General features: G+C 32.7%; 1 pseudogene; it reads right to left on the bottom strand.

Moving 5' to 3' along the window:
* Positions 1 to 13122: 13122 nt before the first annotated feature.
* LOC114755640 (uncharacterized) lies at positions 13123 to 23483 on the bottom strand (annotated as a pseudogene).
* Positions 23484 to 23996: the final 513 nt, after the last annotated feature.

Genomic DNA, 23996 nt, shown 5'->3' with positions numbered 1-23996 from the left:
TTTTATATTTATCATATTTTTTATAAAAATATAAAAATAGACCAATGAAATTATTAATAAAAGACATAAATATGAATAAAATTAAGTCACAAATATAAAATATCATCATATATAAATATTCATCAACATCTAAGAACATCTAAAACATTCATTAACAAGATAACAATATCTAAAAGTTTTATCTATATTGCAATTATGCAATAAATAAACATTATCATTAATCTTTTGAAACTTCATCATCACTATAATTAATTACTTTTCTTCATAAATATGCTTTTCTTTCGTAACAAAAATATCAAGTTTTTCTTCTTTATAAAAATTTTATTTTTAAATTTTGCAATCTAACTATTATTTTACTTTAATGTGAGAAATATTATTGTTGAAACTCATGAATTTCTAATTTAAATTATAAAATCACAAGTTATATAAGTATAAAAATATTCTATTATCAAATATATATATAGTTTAAAAATATCAACGCATATAATATAAATCAAATCATTATTAAATTCCAAATTAACCCATTTTTTAAAAATTTAATTGGATAAATTATTGTCTAAAACTAAATTTAATTTTAAAATGATAATAATAACTAAATATTTGAAATATTATTAACAATGTAAAAAATTAATAACATTAAAATTATATAAAAAAATATAAAGGGGCTTAAAAGGGCTAGCCCGCGGCCCTCCAGGACCGGCCCTTTAAGCCCTCGACCCTCTAGGGCTTATTTTCCATTTTAAGAGAAAAATATCAAGCTCGGCCCTTATAATTTCAGAGCCAAAACGGGCCGGCCCGATGGGTTTGGCCCGTTTTTTGGGCTTTAGGAAGGGGAGGAGAGGTTTTATCCTCACTTTATTTGGTTTGATTAAAAAAGAAGGGAGGGGAGGATATTTAATGGTCCCTTGTTTGGTTCAAGGAGAGGAGGGGAGGGATAGTAATAATCAATTTACCATTTTACCCTTACATATTAGTTTATGTTTTTTATTGGATATTATATAAATTAATTTGCATCTTAATTTAAATTATATAATTTAATAAAAATTTAGTCTTATCATGTTAATATGTGTATTAAAAAATTGGTACAGTAATTTTTTATTCCAATTAATATAATAATATATTTAAAATAATCAAATTAACAAATTTATATGCTCTAAGAAAAATGAAATTTTATTCTCTTTAGGCTATCTTTTTTTTCCAGCTTTAAATATATTTAATAAATAATATATTTATAAAAAAATTAATTTTATAATATTATAATTTTTTATTTAAATAATTTTTTATAATATATTTTTAATTATAATAATGTATTTATTTTTTATTTTTTATTTAGGATAATATATTTTTTATTTGAAATGAATATTATAATAATATATCTTATGGGTAGAAGTGAAATATTAAAAAAACTATAAGGGTATAATAGTTCAAAAATTTGACTCTTCTCCAAAAATCACCAATTTAGAAGGGAGCTAAAATGGGGGAGGGAGGGGAGGACCCCTCCAAAATTTTTAACCAAATAAGTAAAGGGGCTCATTTTCCCTCCCCTCCCCTCCAACCAAATAAACTTTAACGCTATGTTTGGCTCGACGGAGGGAAGGGGAGGGGAGGGATTTTAATCAAGGGAAGGGGAGGGGAGGAAAGGGGAGGGTAGCTACAAAGGGGAGGGGAGGGAGGGGGAGGGGAGGGAGGATTTTAATGATCTCCTGTTTGGATTGATTGGAGGGGAGGGGAGGGAGCAATTTTAATAATACCTTATTTTGTTCTAAAAAAAAATTGACTATTTTAGCCTCATAAAATTTAAATGAATTTTCTCACTTTTTATTTTGTTAAGATATAACTATATATATATATATAATACAATTCACTAATTTTGATTTACAAGATACAGTCACACACTTATAGAATATCAAGACAAAAAGTCACAAGTGATAGATTTCAATCAGAGAAAAGACCTTGAAGGTGAAAGAAAATACCAACGGCCTCTTAGAATTAGAAGAAGAGAAAAAAAGTTTACAAATGCTCACTAATTTTGGAGATAATTATCTTAATAACCTCTTATTAGATGCTCAAAAGAACTCTATTATGTAAAAATGTTTATGATTGATTAGAGGTTAACAAATCGAAAGGGCATATAAGGAATTAAAATATCATCTCTCACCTCCCCTCCAAAAAACCCCACTTTTAGAGGGGAGGCTAGAAGGGAAGGGGAGGGGAGAAAAACCCCTCCCCTCTTTAAAAAACATCTTAACCAAATGAGGGGAGGGGAGCTCCTCCCCTCCCCTCCTAAAAAATTATACCAGCCAAACAAGGGGAGGGGAGCAACTTCCCTCCCCTCCCCTCTAAAAACCCCGTACCAAACATAGCGTAAGGAGGGAAACGAGAAAATCTCAATGACAACCTTGTGGTTTGGTCTTCGTACTTTGTTTGGTTAAAAAAACAAAAAAAATCCCTTATGGATATATATATTTTTTTTGGGTACAACCTATCATCAGAGGAACTATTTGTCAATTAATTTTCTAAATCAAATTTTTTTAAAAATTAGTTATTATTAAATCCATCTTTTTATTACTCTGAAAGAAAGCTTTGCAACCCTAATTGAGTGCTCCCCTGCCGCTCTCCTGCTCCAACATTCATCGTTTTGTGCAGTTTTTTTGGTGCGTCCGTTATCTTTTATCCATGTCGCTGTCTTCGACTCTGTTTCTTCATATCATGTGATGATTTTCTAGTGTCCTTATACTCTGTGATTAAGTCAGAGGAAGTGACTGAATTGAATTTAAACCAACCTCCTTCATTGCTGTTGTGTCAATTTTGCTGGTATTATGCTATATTTGCTGCTCAGTTGTGTGTGTGTGGTTTTTTTACTTGCTGGATCAGTGCTGCGGTTCAAACCAACTGAAATAAAATTAAACTATCCACTTAAAATGGAGTAACCAACGAAGTAGTTTCCAATGTGTTATACAGAATATCATCAACAACAAGCAAAATAAACTGAAAAGAACAATCTAATAAGAACTATGTTTTCCCACGAAACAAATCCAAGCACACAGGAATAATTATCTTAAGCCATGGCTAAACGAAGTACTTCATCAAAAATAAGCAGAACAATATAATCAAAATAAGCCCATCAAACCAAATCTTACTCTAAATGCAGGAATCACAGAGAGAAATAATCACACACATATACCTGAGTCCTAATAGATGATAGCGATTTGGCGAGAACAGAGGCAGACTAAGGCTTTGTTTGGTTCAATGGAAGGGAAGGGAGGGGAGGTTAATTAAAAGAAGCGAAGGGAAGAGAAAGGGAGGTCATGGTTTTATTTGGTTGGAAAAGAAGAGAAGGAAGGGGAGATTTCTTGTTTGGTTCATAACAGAAGAGAAAGGAGGGTAATTATAAGTTGACAAATATATTCTTATCTCTATATTTAGACTGTATTTAGACTGATTTTTTTTATTACAATATTTATTATTTCTTAATTTATCAATTTCAAAAAAAACTAATTACCTCACTTGCATGTGATAAAAAAATGATAAAACAAAAAAAATTAGAAAATATGATAAAAAATTTAATATTCTATCTCATTAATTTTATAAATATATGTATTAATATATATGATATGTATATATTATGTAATTATAACACGCACATTATGATATGTATATATTAATATATATGCATGTTATCTGAGATTATAATACACACGCTATGATATATAATTATAATACACACATGTTATGATATTTATATTAATATATATAATATCTATATATTATAATATTATAATTATCAAATATTATTAGTGTCTAAAAAGAGAAAGAAGTGAAAAAAGATTTTTAATAAGATGGATAAGCTTGAAATATTGAAAAGTCAGTATGAATAGTTTGATCAATGTTAGACATAGTATTTCTCTTTCCTCTAAAAAACTTTAAATTTGGAGGGGAGTATGGGAAGGGGAGGAGAGTACTAAAAGACAAATTTTTTCCTTCTTCTCCCCTCTCTTTTTTCCAACCAACCACACTTATCTCTTTCCCTCCCCTCAAAAACCCTCTAACCAAACAGAACCTAAGGGTCTGAGGGAGGTCGCGAGCAGTGAGAAGCAACACGAGAGACTTCACTAGATGGAGACACACGGACTGAGAGAGACTTTGCGACACGAAGGCTAAGATTTGGCCAATTGCTGACTTGCTTTGCCGAGAGCGGCAAACTTGCGAGACGGAGACGGAGACGGAGATGCTAGGGAGTAGGGAGAGACAGAGTAAGAGTTAGGCCTTGGAGCTGGAGACATTCACAATGAAGCGGCTCAAATGAAAGAAAATATTAAAACATAAAATACTACCTCCAGTCCTAATTATTACAGATAATTGACTAATTTAAAAAGATTAAGAAAATAAGTTAAATTAGTTATTTATTAGAAAAATTATTTTAAAAAATATATAAATATTAGAGACAAAAAGGATTTATATTTAGAACCAAAATAAAAGTCAAACGAGATCTTATATTAAGGACCGGAGGTAGTATTAGAAAACATCAAGTGATATTTTATTTCCCTCCCAGTTTTCCCTCTTTTTTTTTTCCTTTTACCAGCAATTTTCCCCAGTTGAGCATGTCATTAGGAGAAAAAAACACACACACTAATACCTGAATACCTAAATAGTATTCCCTCTGTTCCTTATTATAAGAGACATTTGATGCTTATAGTATGTTCTCATATATAAGAGACACTTAAAAGTTGTCTCTATTTTTTTGTATTGATGTCCTATTTTACCCCTATTTATTTTGTCTCCAATTCATACTCTCTCTCCCTCCCACTTCTCTTTCTTTTAATAATTTAATTATTCTCTCTTATACTCTCTCCTTATTAATAGGGGTATTGTTGGAAAATTCATTATACTTTTTACATATTAATTGCGCTCAACTAATTTTAACTATTTTTTTGATCAACGTAATTTAGTTATCTGTCTCTTATAATAAGGAACGGAGGGAGTATTAATAATATAGAAATATTAATAATAGAATAAGATATCCGATAATGTTAAAATAACATGATACGTAGACAGTGATATAAATATGATATATCAAGAATAACAAAAAATAAACATTAAAAACAATAAATAATACGAAAATCCTAAGTAAATCTAATTAAAATACTAAAATTTAAATCAAGACATACATTCTTAACAAATTCTTTATAAGAATATGAAGCCTCGTTAAGAATTATTTTTAATGTTATTAAAAGACTAAAATGTCAATTTATAATTAAAAAATAATACTTTTTTAAAAGTCTCCACCTTCACACTTTTTAATATATTTGAAATCTTTGAATCAAATATTTATTATGGTAGGGGCAGGATTTAAGTGTTTGAACGGCAGTTAATATAAATATTTGAACAAATTCACGTTGACAAATTAAATTTAATCTACAGGATTATTATGATAGGGACAGCATTAAGTTATATGCTACTGGGCTAAATTTTTTTTTATTATTAAAGTTATCAAGCTTTTTATACCACTTTGAATCAAATATTTTAAGATTTAATAATATTTTTCTAATTATAGTCTTAGATATACTTTGTGATCTCTATAGCTAGGAATACAGGCCAGCCCGCCACAACCCACGGGTTATGTGGTGCGGGCTGGATATAGCTGGGAATACGGGCTAACCCGCGGGTTGCGAGCCAGCTCGCCACAACCCGCGGGTTATGCGGTGCTGGCTGAAGCAGCCCGCATTTTGGCGGGTTGGAAAAGTCTCAACCCTAACCCGCCACAGCGGGCTGGCGGGCTCTTTTTTTTCTTTTAATTCTCAATTTTTAAATCTTATTTTTATTTAATTTTTTAAACTAATAAATGGTGATCCAAAATTTCAACAGTAATCATAAGTATAAATTATATTTAACTACATTTAAAATAGTTAATATAAATATAAAACAATATATTACAAATATTTTACATGACTAACATTCAACATCAACTTATCAAGTGATAAATTTCATAATTTTTTTATACAAATGTCATGTTTGATACAAAACACTATCTCTTACTCCCTCCGTTTCTTATTATAAAAGACAAATAACCAAATTATGTTGATAAAAGAAACAGTTAAAATTAGTTGAGCACAATTAATATGTAAAAAGTATAATGAATTTTCCAACAATACCCCTATTAATAAGGAGAGAGAGTATGAGAGAGAATAATTAAATTATTAAAAGAAAGAGAAGTGGGAGGGAGAGAGAGTATGAATTGGAGACAAAATAAATAGGGGTAAAATAGGACATCAATACAAAAAAATAGAGACAACTTTTAAGTGTCTCTTATATATGGGAACATACCATAAGCATCAAATGTCTCTTATAATAAGGAACGGAGGGAGTAATAAATTAGAAGTGCATTTATCTAACTTTTTTTAAAGTTCATTCACCATATTTTTCTAAAATACCTTTTTTCTGCAATAAATATTATTTTATATTTGATTGTAGTTATTAAATTTTGCTACAAATATGATATGCTTATTTTTAAAAAATATTTGTTGTTTACATATGTATTATGTAACATGAAAATTGAGATGTAAATGAGAGAAGAAAAATTTCAAATATAATAATATATTATTTATATAAAAAATTAAAAATTAAAAAAAAAAAAGGTGGCAGGTTAGGCGGGCCAACCTGTCAACCTGCAGGCTAGCCCGCCACAACCCACGGGTTATGCGGTGCGGGCTAGAGCAGCCCGCATTTTGGCGGGTTGGCAAAATACCAACCCTAACCCGCTCTTTTATAATGGGTTGGCGGGCTAGCCCGTGGGCCCCAACCCATATTCCTGGCTCTAGGGCTGGAGCAGCCCGCATTTTGGCGGGTTGGAAAAGTCCCAACCCTAACCCGTCACAGCGAGTTGGCGGGCCAACCCGCCAGCTCGCCATCTTTTTTTTTTTAATTCTCAATTTTTAAATCTTATTTTTATTTAATTTTTTAAACTAATAAATGGTGATCCAAAAATTCAAAAGTAATCACAAGTATAAATTATATTTAACCGCATTTAAAATAGTTAATATAAATATAAAACAATATATTACAAATATTTTACATGACTAACATTCAACATCAACTTATCAAGTGATAAATTTTATAATTTTTTTATACAAATTTCATGTTTGATACAAAACACTATCTCTTAATAAATTAGAAGTGTATTTATCTAACCTTTTTTAAAGTTCATTCACCATATTTTTCTAAAATACTTTTTCTCTGTAATAAATATTATCTTGTATTTGATTGTCGTTATTAAATTTTTGCTACAAATATGGTATGCTTATTTTAAAAAAATATTTGTTGTTTACATATGTATTATGTAACATGAAAATTGAGATGTAAATGAGAGAAGAAAAATTTCAAATATAATAATATATTATTTATGTGAAATTTTTTTTTTTAAAAAACAGGTGGCGGGTTAGGCGGGCCAACCCGCCAACCCGCTGGCTAGCCCACCACAACCTGTGGGTTATGCGGTTCGGACTAGAGCAGCCCGCATTTTGGCGGCTGGCAAAATGCCAACCATAACCCGCTCTTTTATGGTAGGTTGGCGGGCTGGCTCGCGGGTCCCAACCCATATTCCCGGCTCTAGTAATCTCTAATGTTCCCTAATTATTTCTGTAATTATCATTTATCGAATTCAGGATAACTAAAAAGAAATTCAAAATATTTTTAATTGTTGTTTTAGAAATTCAAAATATTGATTCTCTTTTTATTTACCATCCCTTATTTATCGTGGATATACATATATAATTTTGTTATCAAATCAGCATTTACTATTATTCCAGGTCACAAATGAGAATTGTGATATATATATGTATCATAAATTATTTTTCTCTGATTCTTAATATAAAACGTATTTAACTAATTTGATTAGATTAAAGAAGTTAGATAAGTTAGTTAATTATAAGAAATATGACATATTTTTCCTAAAACACTATAATCATCTTTTTTAATATCTCCCCTCTCTCTTCTACTTGATTATGGTTGAGGGAGTATTCATAGGGGTAATTTAAAAAAATTGATAAATTTGAGAAATATGTCTTATATTTAGGATCAAAATCAACTTAATAATTAAACTTTATATTAATAACCGAAGGAGTATTTAATAAGATGGGTCATCAGTTTGAGTACTCCGGTCAAATAATTAAGCTAACCCAACATGCTAAGTTTTGAGTCTAACCAGATCTTGTTAAATTTTTTTTTGGACTTTCTTTTTTTCTGGGGAATGATCAAGTATATGCAAATTGTGGGTCTACTCTCGTCATATTCACTGTAAAGTATTTTATTTGCCAGAACTATATCAGCTAGCACTTTTAGTTCACTGAACTCTAAGACCATCTGTTTGGGATTATATTTTCACAATTCTATGTTGTGGATCATGGCAGGAATCATAGTTTTCAAGCTTAGGAGAGTGCAGCTTGTTATAATTTAATTAAAGGGCAATGTTATGTAATAAACTGGAAAATATGAATTAGTTAGGAAGTGAGGGTTAATGCTATTATGTTGTAAAAATGTGCTGGGTTAGTTTGTAATCAAGGATTTTTAGAGTAATGGATTGAGTTGTGTTTCTTCCTCCCTCCCTCTATGTTTCTCTGTTCTCCATATGTCTTCATCTCCTCTCCCCCTCCCCTCTGCTGTCTCTCTTCCCTCATCACTTACATATTACAAGCAGATTTTAAAAGGAAGAAACTTTAAATTAGAAAATTAGATAATTTACATAATAATAGTGCATGGCTCTGGAATTATCTCTTTGTAGTCTTTCTGACAATTGTTTTTCCTAATTTCTTGAAACTGTAGGCTCGTCCACATGCAACTGTTGAAGTGGAAATATCAGAAGATATGCAGCTTGTACATTTTGATTTCAATAGGCGAGAAAGCTTCTTGGGTACCCAATGTTGTTCTTGAAAGCATTGGTGGTTTTATCTTTCTCCTGGTAATCCTCCCAAGTTCGTGAGTACAACTGTACAAGCCTAAAGACAATTAGCTGTAAGAGCTCTTGCTTTCCTTGGTGAAAATTGGCAAGGGGCACTCTGAAATAACCATTTGCTGAAACCTACGAGTAAGTAGGGATAAATCTAAAAACTCTGCATTCCCTTCTAACCAGAGGCACCAGAAGCCTGCAAACTAAGCACAATGCCAAAGGACTTTACGCTCCTTGTGCTGCCCAAAACCAATGAGCTTTATGCCTCAAATTACCCTTTGAACAGCTGGACAAATCATACATCTCGGCTTCACATAAATACCTGAAAATGGAAGCTTTACAAAAACTAACTCTAGTAAGCGTATCTTTATAAATTTACTAATTTCCATCAAGAGAAACATCATATGTCAATTACACCATCGATGGACAAAGCTTTTCTGCTGAGAAGTGCGCCAGCCAGCTGCTTTTGTCTTCTATATCTAAACTTTCCAAAATCTTTTCTTTTAATCTGTGCATACTTTCTCCTCTCCATCTACAGCACTCCGTTTGAGCTGCATGATGACAACTATGTCCTCAAGGCAATGAAATTTTGTGAGAGATCGCAGAGTGATAATATGACGCAGAATCTTGTGGACGGGGGTGAAGGTTCTAGCATGTCAGGCTCAGGCGCAGGTCACTCCTTCAGTGTCAAACCAAACGGTCAGAACTCCAACCTCGCCGCCTCTCCCTGGGATATTGAAGGCAAGAGTTAAGCATGAGCATTGATTTGCAATTATATTCTGTCCCGCTTGCGTCATTTTATCTTGTCTATATATACTTTTGTAAAGTAGTTTTCTGTCAATTAATACACCTTCATGATGGTTAAGAATACAGCCAGCCAGCCAGTCACTCTGTAGGTTAGTCAGAGATAGGCACCTGTGCTTTTAGTTTCTTAAGAGTGATTGCTGGCTAATTTTTTACTAGTGTCCACCGTATGTACCAGCATAGGATTAATTTTTCAATTTACTCTGGTGTAAATTTTAACTTCTTATGTTAATCTTTGTTAGTATATTTTTCACTTCAAGCTATACCTCAGTCAAGTTACTGTGTAGTAGTACAATCTTTTGGAAGGTTTTCTGGCAGGATAACTGACTATATAGAACCAAAATTTGAATGCCATTAAATTATGATTCAGAATTTAAAATTGATTCATCTATCCTATCATCCAAACGTACCCTTAATTTCAGTCGTAAAATTTAATAATTTTCTCACGTATTTTTTTGACTTGGTCCCAAAAACAAATTGTTTGGGATTATCACAAAACAAAGATCTTGCTGAAACGTCCTAAGATACGATTCCGATGAGGCCATTTTAATCGCTTTATGATATATGCTTTGGCGATGCAACCATTCTGTGATACGAGTCACGGGATTTCCATGTTGTTCTAAAATTTATGATGTGATCTCTTGTATATTTGGAGTTTGAATTCAGTTCAAGCATGATAAATTTGACCAGTTCGATCAGTCAATCCAGGTTGTTTTGGCGTAATCTCCCCATCTCCTTTTGAGTGTCGTACGTTCGGTATGAGGAAGGGTGAGGGAAGGAAAAATTTTAGCAAGTTCAATTTAAAAATGGGAAAATCCCAGAAAAAGCTTTTGGAATATACTAAATCCCAGATTGGGTCCTTAAATTTCGAAAATGACAGAATGGGTCATTGACCCAATCTGTCATTTGTGAAATTCAGGCGAATTGACATTTTTGCCCCTGAGCAAAAGTGAGTAGTTATTCTCTAAACAAATTTAGGTAACGCTTATACTGTTCTAGTTATTACAAGATTCGTTGTAGTTAATAATAAGGTACCTGACAATAATAAGATACCTGACTATGAAAAAATGAATAGTTATTCTCTACACAAATCTAGGTAATGCTTACATTGTTCTAGTGATTACAAAATTAGTTGTAGTTAATAACAAGACACCCGACTATGAAAAAGTGAGTAGTTATTCCTACACGAATCTAGGTAACACCTAAACTCTTATAGTGATTCCTTGAATCATTGTAGTGAATGAATAAATGAGGGCAAAATTGTCAATTCGCTTGAATTTCACAAATGACAGATTGGGTCAATGACCCATTCTGTCATTTTCGAAATTTAAGGACCCAATCTGGCATTTCCCATATTCCAAGGACCTTTTTTGGGATTTTCCCTTTAAAAATTGTGAACAAATGGGGTAAAAATTTTTAATTAATTTTTATTACTGTTTTATCTAACACTTTCCCTTTATTAAAATTTTAGAACTCTACTCCTGTAATTCTTCAAAGAGCTTATTAAAATTTTCTCTCCTCTCCTTTACCTTCTATTTCCTACCAAACATTTTTAACATAGGAAGAATGACATATTTACCACCGAAATATGTAAATTTCAATTAGTATCCATTTTTTCCTGTAAAATGTAATATGTAAATTTCAAGAAGTATCCATTTATTTCTGTAAAATGATCTAAGTGCCGTCAAGTAAAACGAAAAAGTTCCTTCACTGTCGAGCTCCACCTACCGGCCCTTCCCAAACGACAACGAGAGATCAGGTAGCAGTGATTGGATTTAGCAGGCAAAAATTCTTATTAAGTGGGCTTGAGAAAGCATGAACCTCATTCTATCCAAGCAGAAGAGAGAGACTGAGGATTGGAACGAGTTTGGAAGTTGGGATTATGATCGCTTGCAGACTGTGGTTCAGGAAGTGATGCAGAGATTGATTACTCAAATCCCTCCCTTTTAATAGGGCAGGAAATGACGTTATGACGTGGAAAAACTCTGCTCATGGGATGCTTATCAAATGATTGAGAACACCAACTATCATGCTTCTAATTCTGTTTTTAAGCATATTTGGAAATGGCGTGGAGCTGAGAAAATAAGTGTTTTCTTATGGATTACTTTTCATAACAGATTGCCTCTACTAGAGAATGGAAGAGCACATGGCCTGCAAGTTCTCCTAATTGTCCTCACTGTGATGCTGGAATTGAGACTGCTCTTCATATCTTATGGGATTGTTCGTATGCAAAAGAAGTGTGGATACACCTTGTTCATCCAAAGTATCTATCTCATTTCTTTTCACTCTCTTTAACAAAATGGATGACCTGGAATCTCTCTAATGATGCGAGAGTCGTTGTGACTACGGATTGGAATCTTATGTGAGGAGTCTCACATTGGTTCTTATGGAGCTGGAGAAATAAACATGGGTTTCAAGAAGATCTTCAAAAGCCAAACGAACCTGTTATAGTTGTTTTGAACATTTGGAAAAATTATGTACAGTCCTCGGAACCAGTTACTTTAATTTCAGAAGGTTTATCTAATACTATACCGAGATGACAACCTCCAGTAAGTGGTTGGGTTAAAGTCAATGTTGATGCGGCTGTTTCTTTGTCTACTAAGAAAGCAGGATGTGGTGGTGTGATTAGAGACACTAATGGCTCTTGGATTGTTGGTTTTTCTCATTTCATATGGGACTGTAGTGTTATAGAGGCTGAAGAATGGACAATTTTAAAGGGGTTGAATTTAGCCTGGGAGTTTGGTTTTAGAAAAGTTGTTCTAGAATCAGATTTGAAAGTTTCTATTGATGCTTTCAAATATGCTTGGTGTTTATGCAAGCTGGGTCATTAATGAGATACGCGGGGGATTTGGTCTTGCTGCATATACCCAGAAGGTCAAATATGCTTGCTGATTCATTGAAGAACATTTGCGAAAGTGATTTGCTGGGGTTTAATCCCTTGAGTAATTAGTTTTCTTGATTTTGGACTAGCCCTCTTGTGTATCAAGAGGGGGAAAAAAGAACAGAGAGGAAGATTTGATAGCAAAATGTTTTGAGACAGTTAAGTATACAAACATTGATTTATTTTGACATATTCATTTTTCAATTTACAATATTATAACTATTGGAACTGTCATAAATTACAGGTCCCCTGTACATTTTATATGCAATTGATGATTATTATCAAGTACGAAACTCGAAAATCATAAGAAAATAGAAAGAAAAAAAGCTGGCAAAAAAACAAAACCATGGAATAAATATTGCAAGTAAGAAATGAATCAACATTGTGTTCCAACAAAAGAACCTTAAAACTCAACGTAAATTGTATTGATCTGATGTCAAGTTTGTCAAAGATTAGTTTGCACTTGGCAATCCCACAGAATGATAGAACTTTCAGTTCATTTAACTTTACTCTTCTCCTCTTTCTGCAAATGGAATTCAAGAATTGAGTTTAAGGATTCAGAAATTCCTTGCATGATAGTTTATTGTGGCAACACACAAAAATAACGTCAAAACATTAAACGAATCCTTAATTTGTCCCATATTTTTCTTAAAAATAATTTGGGTGAAAAGGGAGAGTCATTTTTTAGCAAATTGACTATTCAATTAATCTGGAAAACCTAAATCTGATAAGAGTTATTTTCTTTTATCTTAAAACAAAAAAAGAGGACATCTCTATACTGCTTGATAAGAAATATTTGTTCAATTGTACCATTTTTCATGCCTTGAATTGCCGGGGAAAAAATTGGGCCATTCACAATTCTGCCATTTTGATAGGTTTATGCAGATAAGCACTGTATGAGTGACTACACATGACTAGAAAATTCTCAAAGACTAGATTACGACCTCTCATAGCCCATATTATTATACTTTTTGTCTGATAAATTCAAGCAAATACTCTTCCGGTCCTTAATATATGATATAATTATTGAGTTGATTTTAGTCCTAAATATAAGATCTATTTTTTTTATATTTATTATTTTTTCGTAAATTACTTCTATTAATACTCTTTCAATCATAATCAAATAAAAGAGGGAGATGGAATATTAAAGAAGATAATTATAATATTTTTTTAAAAAAATATGTCATACTTCTTATAATCAACTAAGTTACTTAATTTTATTAATCTAATCAAATTATTTAAATATGTTTTATATTAAGAATCGGAGGAGTAAAATACAAACAACCACTGCCTTCCCACTCTTTAAGACTATGTACTGTGATATCAATATTGCAGATTAAATATAGTGACTGGGTACTCAAGTCGGATAGCGAACCATCCTTCAAGGTCATCCTTGGAGAGGGATGGCTGTAATATACCACACTTGGCTTTCTTGCAGATCATAACGTTTTGGCGAAGTTGCCTTTTTAGGTTAACTATCCCACAAAGCACTCCATACCGCTCAATGTGTGACTTACTTTATAATATAGCTTCTATCATATAGTTCTTTTATGCATCATGTATATGAGTTGAGAGTTTTTTTTTTTTTTTTGCTATGCATGGGTATTTTCTTATTGGAGATAATTCTATTTAAGGTACTATCAGGTATCAAATATAGACACTTCTCTCAATGAGAATTTGATACCTGAGAAATTGTGACCGATTAAATGTAGAAATTCTTATCATCAGAGTAATTGGGCCTACAGATAAAAGAAACCTCAAAGTTCTTTCTCTCTCTGTTTTTTTTTAAAAAAACCTTCATCCCTAGCTAGTCGAACTAATCATACGGTCTTCTTTACTTGCCTCCAAGAAGCAAGCAGGCTCTCCCCTCTCCAAGCATTTCTAAAGGAGCATAGTTTTTAGTGCACCCTTTATTCATTATTCCCTCCGGCCTCCGGTCCTTTTCATAAGAATTTCCCCCCCCCCCCCCAAGAGTTCTCTTAGTCCTATTTGTAAGAAACAACGACCTCTTGTTGGGAGCATTTATTAATGAGATCAATTATTAAATGAGGGTATTTCTGAAAAAGAAATTTGTACTTTTAACATATTTATTAATTCAACCAACTTTGACCATATTTTTCTTATCATAGAGTATTAGTTATTCGTCTCCTATAAAAGAGATGAGGGAGTATTTACTAAGAACAACAATGAGAACACCCACTCATAACAAAGCTTTTTTCCCTTTCCTTTTCTTCAATTCATAAAGTTTCTCTTCTTGTTTTCAATAACCTTCCTTTCATTAGTAAACCTCACATGAGATGAAACAAATTTCCAATGCCCTTAAACACTTTGTTACATGAAAGAGTTTCAGGTTCTCCATCATAAACAACATTTTAATTAAGTGGATAAGGTCGAGCATAATGAGAAGCCAAGATCACAAAATTAAGGCATTTGAAGGTCCTCACCAGATTTTGTTTCGCCCAAATTGTTCTACCATCTCTTAAATGTATTTGCTGTGATGCTTGGCACTTGTGACATAATGCTCTGATAAAATCCTGTATATGATGATAAATGCTGCATGCCATCATGCCAATTTATGGTTAGTTCCTATACTATTGCTCTATTGACAGAGATGAAGTATGCAGAAATAATCTCCTTAACCTTTAAAAAATAATCATAACCCCCCCCCCCCAAAATGTCACGTTTATGGAAATAACCTCTTAAACTTTGAGTTATATTCAGATAAACACTGTAAAAGTTATTTGCATAAAGGTAAAAGTTCAGGAAGGCTTATTGTGAAGTTTTAAAGGTTAGAAAGGTTATTTACATCCAAAGTTCATGAGGTTTTGTATAATTTAGCATATAAAAATTATGAGGAAAAAATTAATTGCGGTTGAAGCACACCAAGTGGCAAGAACTAATTCATTCTAAAGCCTGAGATTTTAGGAGTGGATTCATAAATGAGATGAATTATTTTGGAGTTTATGGTCAACAAAAAAGTAAGCTTGAACAGCGTAATTTACATGAGTGCCATAATATAGGACCAACTTTTGATGCCACTTGTATATTATTGTTTTAATTTTTAATTATTTATGGGATTCATCTAAGAATGTACCCCGTGTTGCTTTTTTTAATTTGAAAATAAGAACTATTTCTGAATAGAAAGAAGCACATGATAATATCAAAGCTGCAGATTGAAGCCAGCATTGACGTGTGAGAAGTGTAATTTAGTAGGACTTCAGATTGAGGAGGGATCAACGCTATAATACCCTGCAGTAGTTGTTGGTGATATGAGTTGATTCCATGGGTCTAACCCACCAAAAAGAGACAAACCAGCTCACGTTATTTTTTTTAAAATATGAAAACTGAGCTTTTTTAACCTGTTCATTCTTTTTCTGAATCTTCTTCCTCAATTTTTTTCTTTTTTTTTTGGAATTTTCTCATTCCTTTTTCAATTTGCGATGTGATGTATGTTTAATAATTTGGGATATTTGAATTTGATGTTTTATTAGATATAACTTTTATTTTGATGTTTTATTTTAGATATTTAGGAATTAACATACATTTTCTTCAAAAGAAAAAAATTAAAAAAATCCAAATGCTTTAAACATTCAATTTTCTTAGGACCAACCGGCTGGTCCTTTCATCAATTCTCAGTGGGGTGACCCATATTACCATCTCTATTTTATAGTCTGAAACGAATCCAAATGCTTCTCAATGTATAAATAATGCTAACTGAAAATGCTATAAATGAAAATTCCTATTATTCAGTACAAGCTAGTTCTTTTAAATGATACTCTATATAACTAATTTACATAAAGTAAAAAAATTGTTAAATTAATTATTTATTAAAAAATATGTTTATTTTTCTCAAATATTCTCATGAAAAATACCCCATATTGGTTGCAATTAATAGGGTTGGTTGGAAGGGAGAATTACAAATTTATTTTTTTAAGAAGTGGGATATGTTTTTTTAAAAACTATTTTCAGCAAGTTCGTAACAAGGGGGAGGTTTCCTTAAAGTGAACGAAACCTTAGCCTATAAATAGAACTAAAGTGTGTTAAAGAAATTTCTGTTCTATTTCCCTTCCTCCTCCTCTGTTTCTGACTCTCTCTTATATCCCTTTTTGTTGCCTTAGAACTAGTGTGTGCGCGTGCTTTTGGCATCACAAAACTTTATAAAATTAAATTATAAAGCACAATGTGAAACACTAAGGGTATGTTTGGATTGGCGTTGGACAAAACTGACTTCTGGATAAACTGACTTCTGTAACTAAAGTTAGAGTAAAAGTCAGTTAGTGTATGTTTGGATAGGTGCTTTTAAAAAGTTAGTTAGAAAAGTTGAAAGTTGTTTGGATGATTAATAGAAAAGTTAGTTTAGTTGTAAAATGACTAAAAAGAATATAGACTTTATTGAATAGTAGTGTTTGAAATTTTATATTTTTAATGTGATAATAATTTAAAAAAATACATAAAATATATGATAAAATATAAATAGTTATTTGTGAAATTATAAAATAAAAATATTTGTTACCAAGAAGAAAATTTGAAAACATATTATAGATAGTTATTATGATAAATAAAGGAGGACCTCATATTTATTTTTTTAAAAAAAAGAATAAAACTGTGCGTTTTCATTTAAGGCAAAGGTATATCATCATCTTCTCACGAAGCTGGAGGGAGCAGAACGGTGGAAGAATAAGGATTATTCTTCAACACCCCTTCCCATATATATGACCTCACACACGCAGCCTTCCAAGGAAAAAAAAAACTCGCACACACCCAATACCCAACCTCACCGTCCTTAGTCATCCATCACTCACCATCGACCAACGCATACCACATCCCCGTAACCATCACCACCTTTTCCCTCCTTCATCGTCTTCAACAGCGAGTGGCAGAGCAGGACCAAAGACCATCATTCCCTTCCACCTTCACCATCACCATTCTCGACTTTCTTCATCGTCTTCAACACAGAGAGGACTGAGAGAGAGGAACGGCGGGAGCAGAGCTTGAGCGAGATTGACCGTGAGTCATTCACTTTCATCCCTACCAAGCACATTCATCATCGACGCAGAAACAGGGGAGGCAGCAAGTAGTGACCTTCGGACCTGTGAATGAATTCAGTAGAGGGAAAATACAGGGAGGGTTAAAGCTGGAAGGTCATATTTTTATGAGTAATTAATGCTCCAATAACGATAGATCTCAGTTTCAAACGTCCCAAAAGCACCACAGCCTAGCGTTGGAAACGGTCGACGGTTTGCCCAAAAGTTGGTTGGAGAAGACAGGCTACCCAAACAATACTTTTTATCCATTGCAGTTTGTAACCGTAGTTTCACTCATTCCAATGCACTTTTGGCGTTACAAACTGAGATCCAAACATAGCCTAAAAAGGTAGGTTATATCTTTGCAAGTTTATATATCATAAGAAAAGACTGACATTAATACAACTATTGAACCAGTATTTGCTATTCTCTTCATTTAACTTTTGTCAACTTTGACAGGAAACTAGTAAATAGTTTCTATTAAACCACTGGTAACTCAGTATTAAGGTTTAATCTAAATGAATAATTTTCTCACCAAAATTATATAAGGACCAAATAAATTCTCACTCAAAATCTTTTTCTGAAAGCCAATAGTATGCAGAGTCAACTCTCACAAACCCCCATATATGATTATGCTCTCTGTTATTTGAATAATAATATATGAGAGTAAGCTAATTAGAGCTAGTTATTTTATGGAGTTGGTTAGGCTAGTTGGAGATGTTGAGGTCAGCTATAATTAGATATGGAGTTTACATTGTATATGTTAGATTTTGGATCTGGGTGCCCGAACCATTTTAATTAGGATCTCACTCTCAATATTCCACACCTTAGCTGTTGAGTTTTCTAACTTTTTTGACCTAAAATTAAACAAGGATCCAACCTCTTTCACACACACATATATATGAGGGAGAGGCCGGTTTTGCATTGCTATGATGTGAATCCACATAAGTGTACTATCCAGACTTCCAGTTCCTCTCTTATCTCTCTGTTTCCTAACTTTCTTCTACCTACCCTCTCTTTTCTTCCTACACTCTTCCTTCTCTTCAAGTAAAATTGAGTAAAAGTATACTTTAGTCTGTGCCTGTTACATGCTGCAAGGAATTCAGCAACTCCATTTAGTATAAGCCTGAGAGCACGGAATATCTGGAATATATATGAATTCACATACAGCAATCAGGATAATTTTCTTTTATAAAACAACCATATTTCAAAGTTCACTAATGTGGGGTTAAGGTGAAAATTAATGTACCGATAAAGTATCTCACCAATGGCACCAGATACTATAAACTTTCGTTGAATATAAAAATATAATTGAAATTTGTAAAATGGTGCAAAAATGCCACAATCAATAAGTCAACTAATGTTGACCATTTATAAAACATGTCAACCAAGAAAATGGTGCAAAAATGCACATAAAATTTCCAACAGGCATGATATTTTTACATTGTCCGGAAAACTTCATGTAAATTTTTACACCATTTTCTTGATCAACATTTTTGCTAAACAGTCAACTTAACAGTTATGATATTTTTGTACTATTTTAAAAACCTCACATATACTTATGCATTTAAGAAAAGTTTGATGTTAGATGTCCTTGGCGAAAAGTGTAAATTATACTACAAAAAAAAGATTTTATATTTAGAATCGAATCAGTACTTTATAGGGAGATTTACGCCTTAACTCACAAATGTACCATCTAACAACCTGGGAAAAAAGGTCCTTCCAAAGAGCACGCCACATGGAAACTTCACTGCTGCTAACTGTTGCTTCAGAAGTTGATGCAAGCTGGAAGATGCTACTAACAAATTGCCATGTAGCTCCAAGTATATTAACCATGCAACTAAATATGGAAGCCATAAAACTGGACATTGCTACAAGTAGACGTATAGGAGCATAAACAATTTCACGGGAAATCCAGAATATAGGATATAGGACTGAAGATGCTGTAGGACATTACAAACAATAATATATAAGTAATTAACAGTCAAACTTGTAAGATAAATAACTATTGCCTCTAGTCTTTAATATATAAGACTAGACAAAAGGTTCACTTTTTTCTTAAATTTGTAAGTTTCTCCCCAAAACATTCCTATTGATTACACATGGCAAAAAGTTTCATTAAGAGATAGTTTCAATACATGTGATTAACAAGAGGAAAACCAATACTCATTTATTACAAATAACTAACTTAAATAATTTTTTTAATATTTCTAAATTAGTTATTTAACTCTTATATTAAGTATCGAATGCAGTAATTTTTAAAAAAATAAAGGACAATACAGAAGTCCAAAGCATAAAATGACTTACTAACACTCTAGACAACAGTGACAATGAACCACAGTGGTGTGAAGAGAAGCTCCAATATCAGTCCTACCATGTCACCTAGAGCATCAATCACATCCAAACAACATAGAAGATGCTTTCTACTACTTCAAACAAAATGTTCGAGGTGGGAAGAAGAAATTCAAAGACCATCACCAGTGGCTTTGTTAGAGGACAAACTAAAACTGAGAAAAAGGACCTTACTGCATTTGCCAATGCCAAACACTAGCCAAAAGCCTTTCTTAAATTGTGCAGAAACAACATTGTTCCTAGGTATTTAATCCTTGAAACCATGTCCCAAGTTTCTATCCAATCAAAAAAAGGGCCAAATAAATGAGATGCAGTGGCCTTAAGAATTGGAACATTCTTATACAAGTCATATAATCCAATAAGGACAGTGGCAAGTGAGATTGTCACATATAAAACCCGAGCCAGCGGGCACATCCATGGGCGATAAAGATTGCAGACTACTGGGTATGACTGGAGGAAGATGACCCAAGATGGGAGCCCGGCCTCTAACAAAGTAAGTAATTGAAGATCAAATATTATAACTTCTCTTAGTTTAAAAGGGAGGTCATGGTCATTAAACCTAAATGATATTCAGAAACATCATTGGATATCTCACAATTTGTCCCAGATTGCATTTTCTTGCAATAACTCTCAACCTCATCGGGATTATCACTAAAAGTATTTATTACTTTTCTTCTCTTACTAGGTCCAGAAGGAGGAGAAGTTGTGAGTTCCATGCCTAGTTTCTGTTCAATGTTCTCAGGAAACTCTTCAATATTTGTGTCCAGATTATTGATGGAGCTATCCTCAGCAGTCAGAATACTGTTGCAGATACTGTTATTGTCATCCTTATCACTATGTTCAGTTTCAGAAAGATCTTCACGTGCATCATAAAAATGATCTCCTGAAGGGAAATTGCAAATATCAAACAAATTTATCAAAACTTCATTTTAGTCTATAAGTTAAAAAAAAGTCCAGATACTTTCCCCATTCAAACTCAAGAAGCATATGTACGAGTCAAGAAAACAGAAGCTTCTCATTTTCCCTCTTTATGTTCTGCCCATCCAAACTAGACATTTTCAAACTTATGTCTAATAAGTTTACCACCACACGCTTAAAACTCACGGTCTTACATATTAATTAGTTAAACCTTTAATATGCTGATACCCCTCTTATCAAATATAAGGCACAAGTCAATTGATATCCACAAAATAATAAAACATAATTAAAGTTAGTTGGTGTCTGCAAAATACTTTTTCTTTCCTATTTTGCTCATAATTAAAGTAAATTTGGAGCATTACTCCACATGCATTGGAAAATGGAGAATCATAATTGATTCAATAGTTTTGAGTACTTCTCAATGGTATTTTTCGAAAGATATCATTAGATATATTCATAGAAATCTGCATTGTGCCTTATACCACTATTTGATAGCAGTGGATCAAAACTATCCTAAATCCAAAGATCAAACATGTGACATGCACAATCAAACAGAAGTCAAGAGGCTTTGTCTACCTGCAATAGAATCCAGATGCTCTTTCAACTGCATTTGTTCAGATAGTTTTCCTGAAAACCATAAGGACATACAGCTTGCTGCTTGAGCTATGCTGTCAAATTCCCATCTTTGCATGAATTTAGCTTGGATGTACATTAAGGTATCAGTCTGTAAGTAATAAAGATGATTAGACGCGTAGTACATGATACTCCTTTGTTTCTTTTTATAAGAAACAACTACAACCTATGACTTGCTCCTATTTATAAGAGACATTAAAAGGATGTCTCAAATTTCTTTATTAGTTTCTCATTTTTCCTCCCATTTAATTACTCATTTTAATATCAATACATTTATTATCACACACCCCAAGCATTCTCTTCAAGGCACATTCTTTCTCTTTCACAATCATCTTTATTTTAATAATTTCCTTATTCTCTCCCTTGTACTCCCTTCCCCCCAATGAATGAAGGTATTTTTTTATTAAAAAAAGTTACAATTTTTACATAGTTATTGTCTCTAACCAAATTTTTGATCAACGTAATTTGGTTAATTATTTCTTACAAAAAGAAACAGAGAAAGAAGATAGAAGGTAAACATCAAACATAATATGGAGATGAGAGAGAAACTGTACCTGAAGCTCATTCAAATAACTGATGCCAACATTTTTCCATGCAACTTCGAATACAATAAAGCCATACAGGGTCCTATGCAATTCAAAGCAGAAGGGCAGGGAATTCCTTAGATTTTTTACAGGGAAGCATAACCTTCTTTCTCGACTGCGTTAATTCTTGAATTAATGAGGACCAGCTTAGAAACTTGTTTGGTCTACTAGTAGCACTTGATTCACAAACCTCCTTTCTCGGATCTCCCCGAGTTCTGGAAATGGCGAAAGCGATAACCTTGACTGAAATTTAGAAAGTTATACATGTAGGTTTGTTTTAAGGACGAAATAACATCAATATAAAATCATGTGGTTAAGTCACCTTGGTAACCATCAATTGCCATAAGTGTGCGCTTTGGTACCCTAAGTCTCTCAACCAAGGTCGGTTGTCAACCAAAATATACACCATTTTACTATCATTGGCAAGGAAAAGGCTAATATCTGAGAGGTAAGACTGCAAATCTCTGAAAAAATACATCACAAAAGATGCTTAAAATATTGTCAAACGTAGAGAAATTAAGAAAATAACACCATACAATAATAATATAATCACACTGGATAATGATACATCCACTATTGTCTTAATCAAACGTCTATTACTTCTGTTAATGGAATCCTTAAAAGTCTATGCAATTATCATTAAACCACAGCTAATTAAAGGAACATCATATGTAGTTAGAGTCCTCTGCTCTTTATTTAAAAGAGAAAAAAAAAAGGACCAATGTGACTAACAAGTTGAATACTTGACAGAAATTTCATAAAACATACTAAAATAGGACCAAAGTGTACAATGTTACCATTGTTGTATTTTGAGATACCAGAAGTCTCGTCAATTCCAATTTGAAAATCCAAATCACATACCACTTAACTGTGTTTATACTTGTCCTCTTTGGATTATGCAAGTTCCATGCAGCCCAAAACTTGGCAGCATTTATAGCATCACATAATGATGCCTTTTGACTTGGGAATCAGGAAACAATAAGGAACTTGAACTAAAACCAAATTTATAAGTACGATACAACATGAATATTGCGCAAATCAAAGTGATTTGTATTTGGGGTAAGTATGCAAAAGGAGATTTTATTGGATTGCGTAAAAAGCAATTTTTAAGTGCTTTTGGTGTTTCCCAAAACAAGCCATCTCCACACCGATTTAAAAAAGACAAATCATAATGCATTGCGAAAAAATATGATGTTCCCACAATTGCATAATAGCATGCTTACATTAATATTAGGAACAATTTCGCACATGCAAAAAAAAAAAAACCACTTTGTTTATTGGGAAAAAAAAAGAGATTACCCAATTTGCAAACTGGTAAGAGGAAAAATGCAGAACTCTCTTCCCATGAAGAACAACCTCTACAACTTTCTTATTACCCAGATATTTCCCAACCGAACTTCTAATTTCTGCTTCAAATTCCAGAACATAGAAAACCGATCAGCTTCCCAAGGACAAATAGACGATTCTACATAAACATAAAAGCATAATAGATTGCGAAAGAGGACCTGAGAAATGGGAGTTCCATAAAAATCGAAAAATGAAGCTATCGACGAGGAACTTCATAACAGAATACCCAGGTTGCATAAATGATCAAAGGCGGTTAAATATAGCAGCAATTCAATGTCGATTAATGATGTTCGAGGCAGGAGTTCAATTGTTGTTAGATTGACGAATTCTTTTCGTAATTCAAACTCAAAATCAAGAAAGTTTGTTTCTTTAGTATCAACCGTTAATGTTTTGAGTTTCGAGGCAAGGCGGTGTTGAGGGTAAATGGTAAATTAAAAGGTGCGGATGGAACGCTTCCCGCCAAAATCGTCATTGTTTTATTCTTAGTTTTTTACGGATAAAGAAAAAGCACA

The sequence above is a fragment of the Neltuma alba genome, unplaced genomic scaffold (assembly GCF_004799145.2).
Source record: "Neltuma alba isolate B1F8T4 unplaced genomic scaffold, ASM479914v2 tig00010296_pilon, whole genome shotgun sequence".
Lineage (NCBI taxonomy): Eukaryota > Viridiplantae > Streptophyta > Magnoliopsida > Fabales > Fabaceae > Neltuma > Neltuma alba.
Note: the sequence above shows the minus strand (reverse complement) of the source record. Positions and strands in the feature narration are given on the sequence as shown.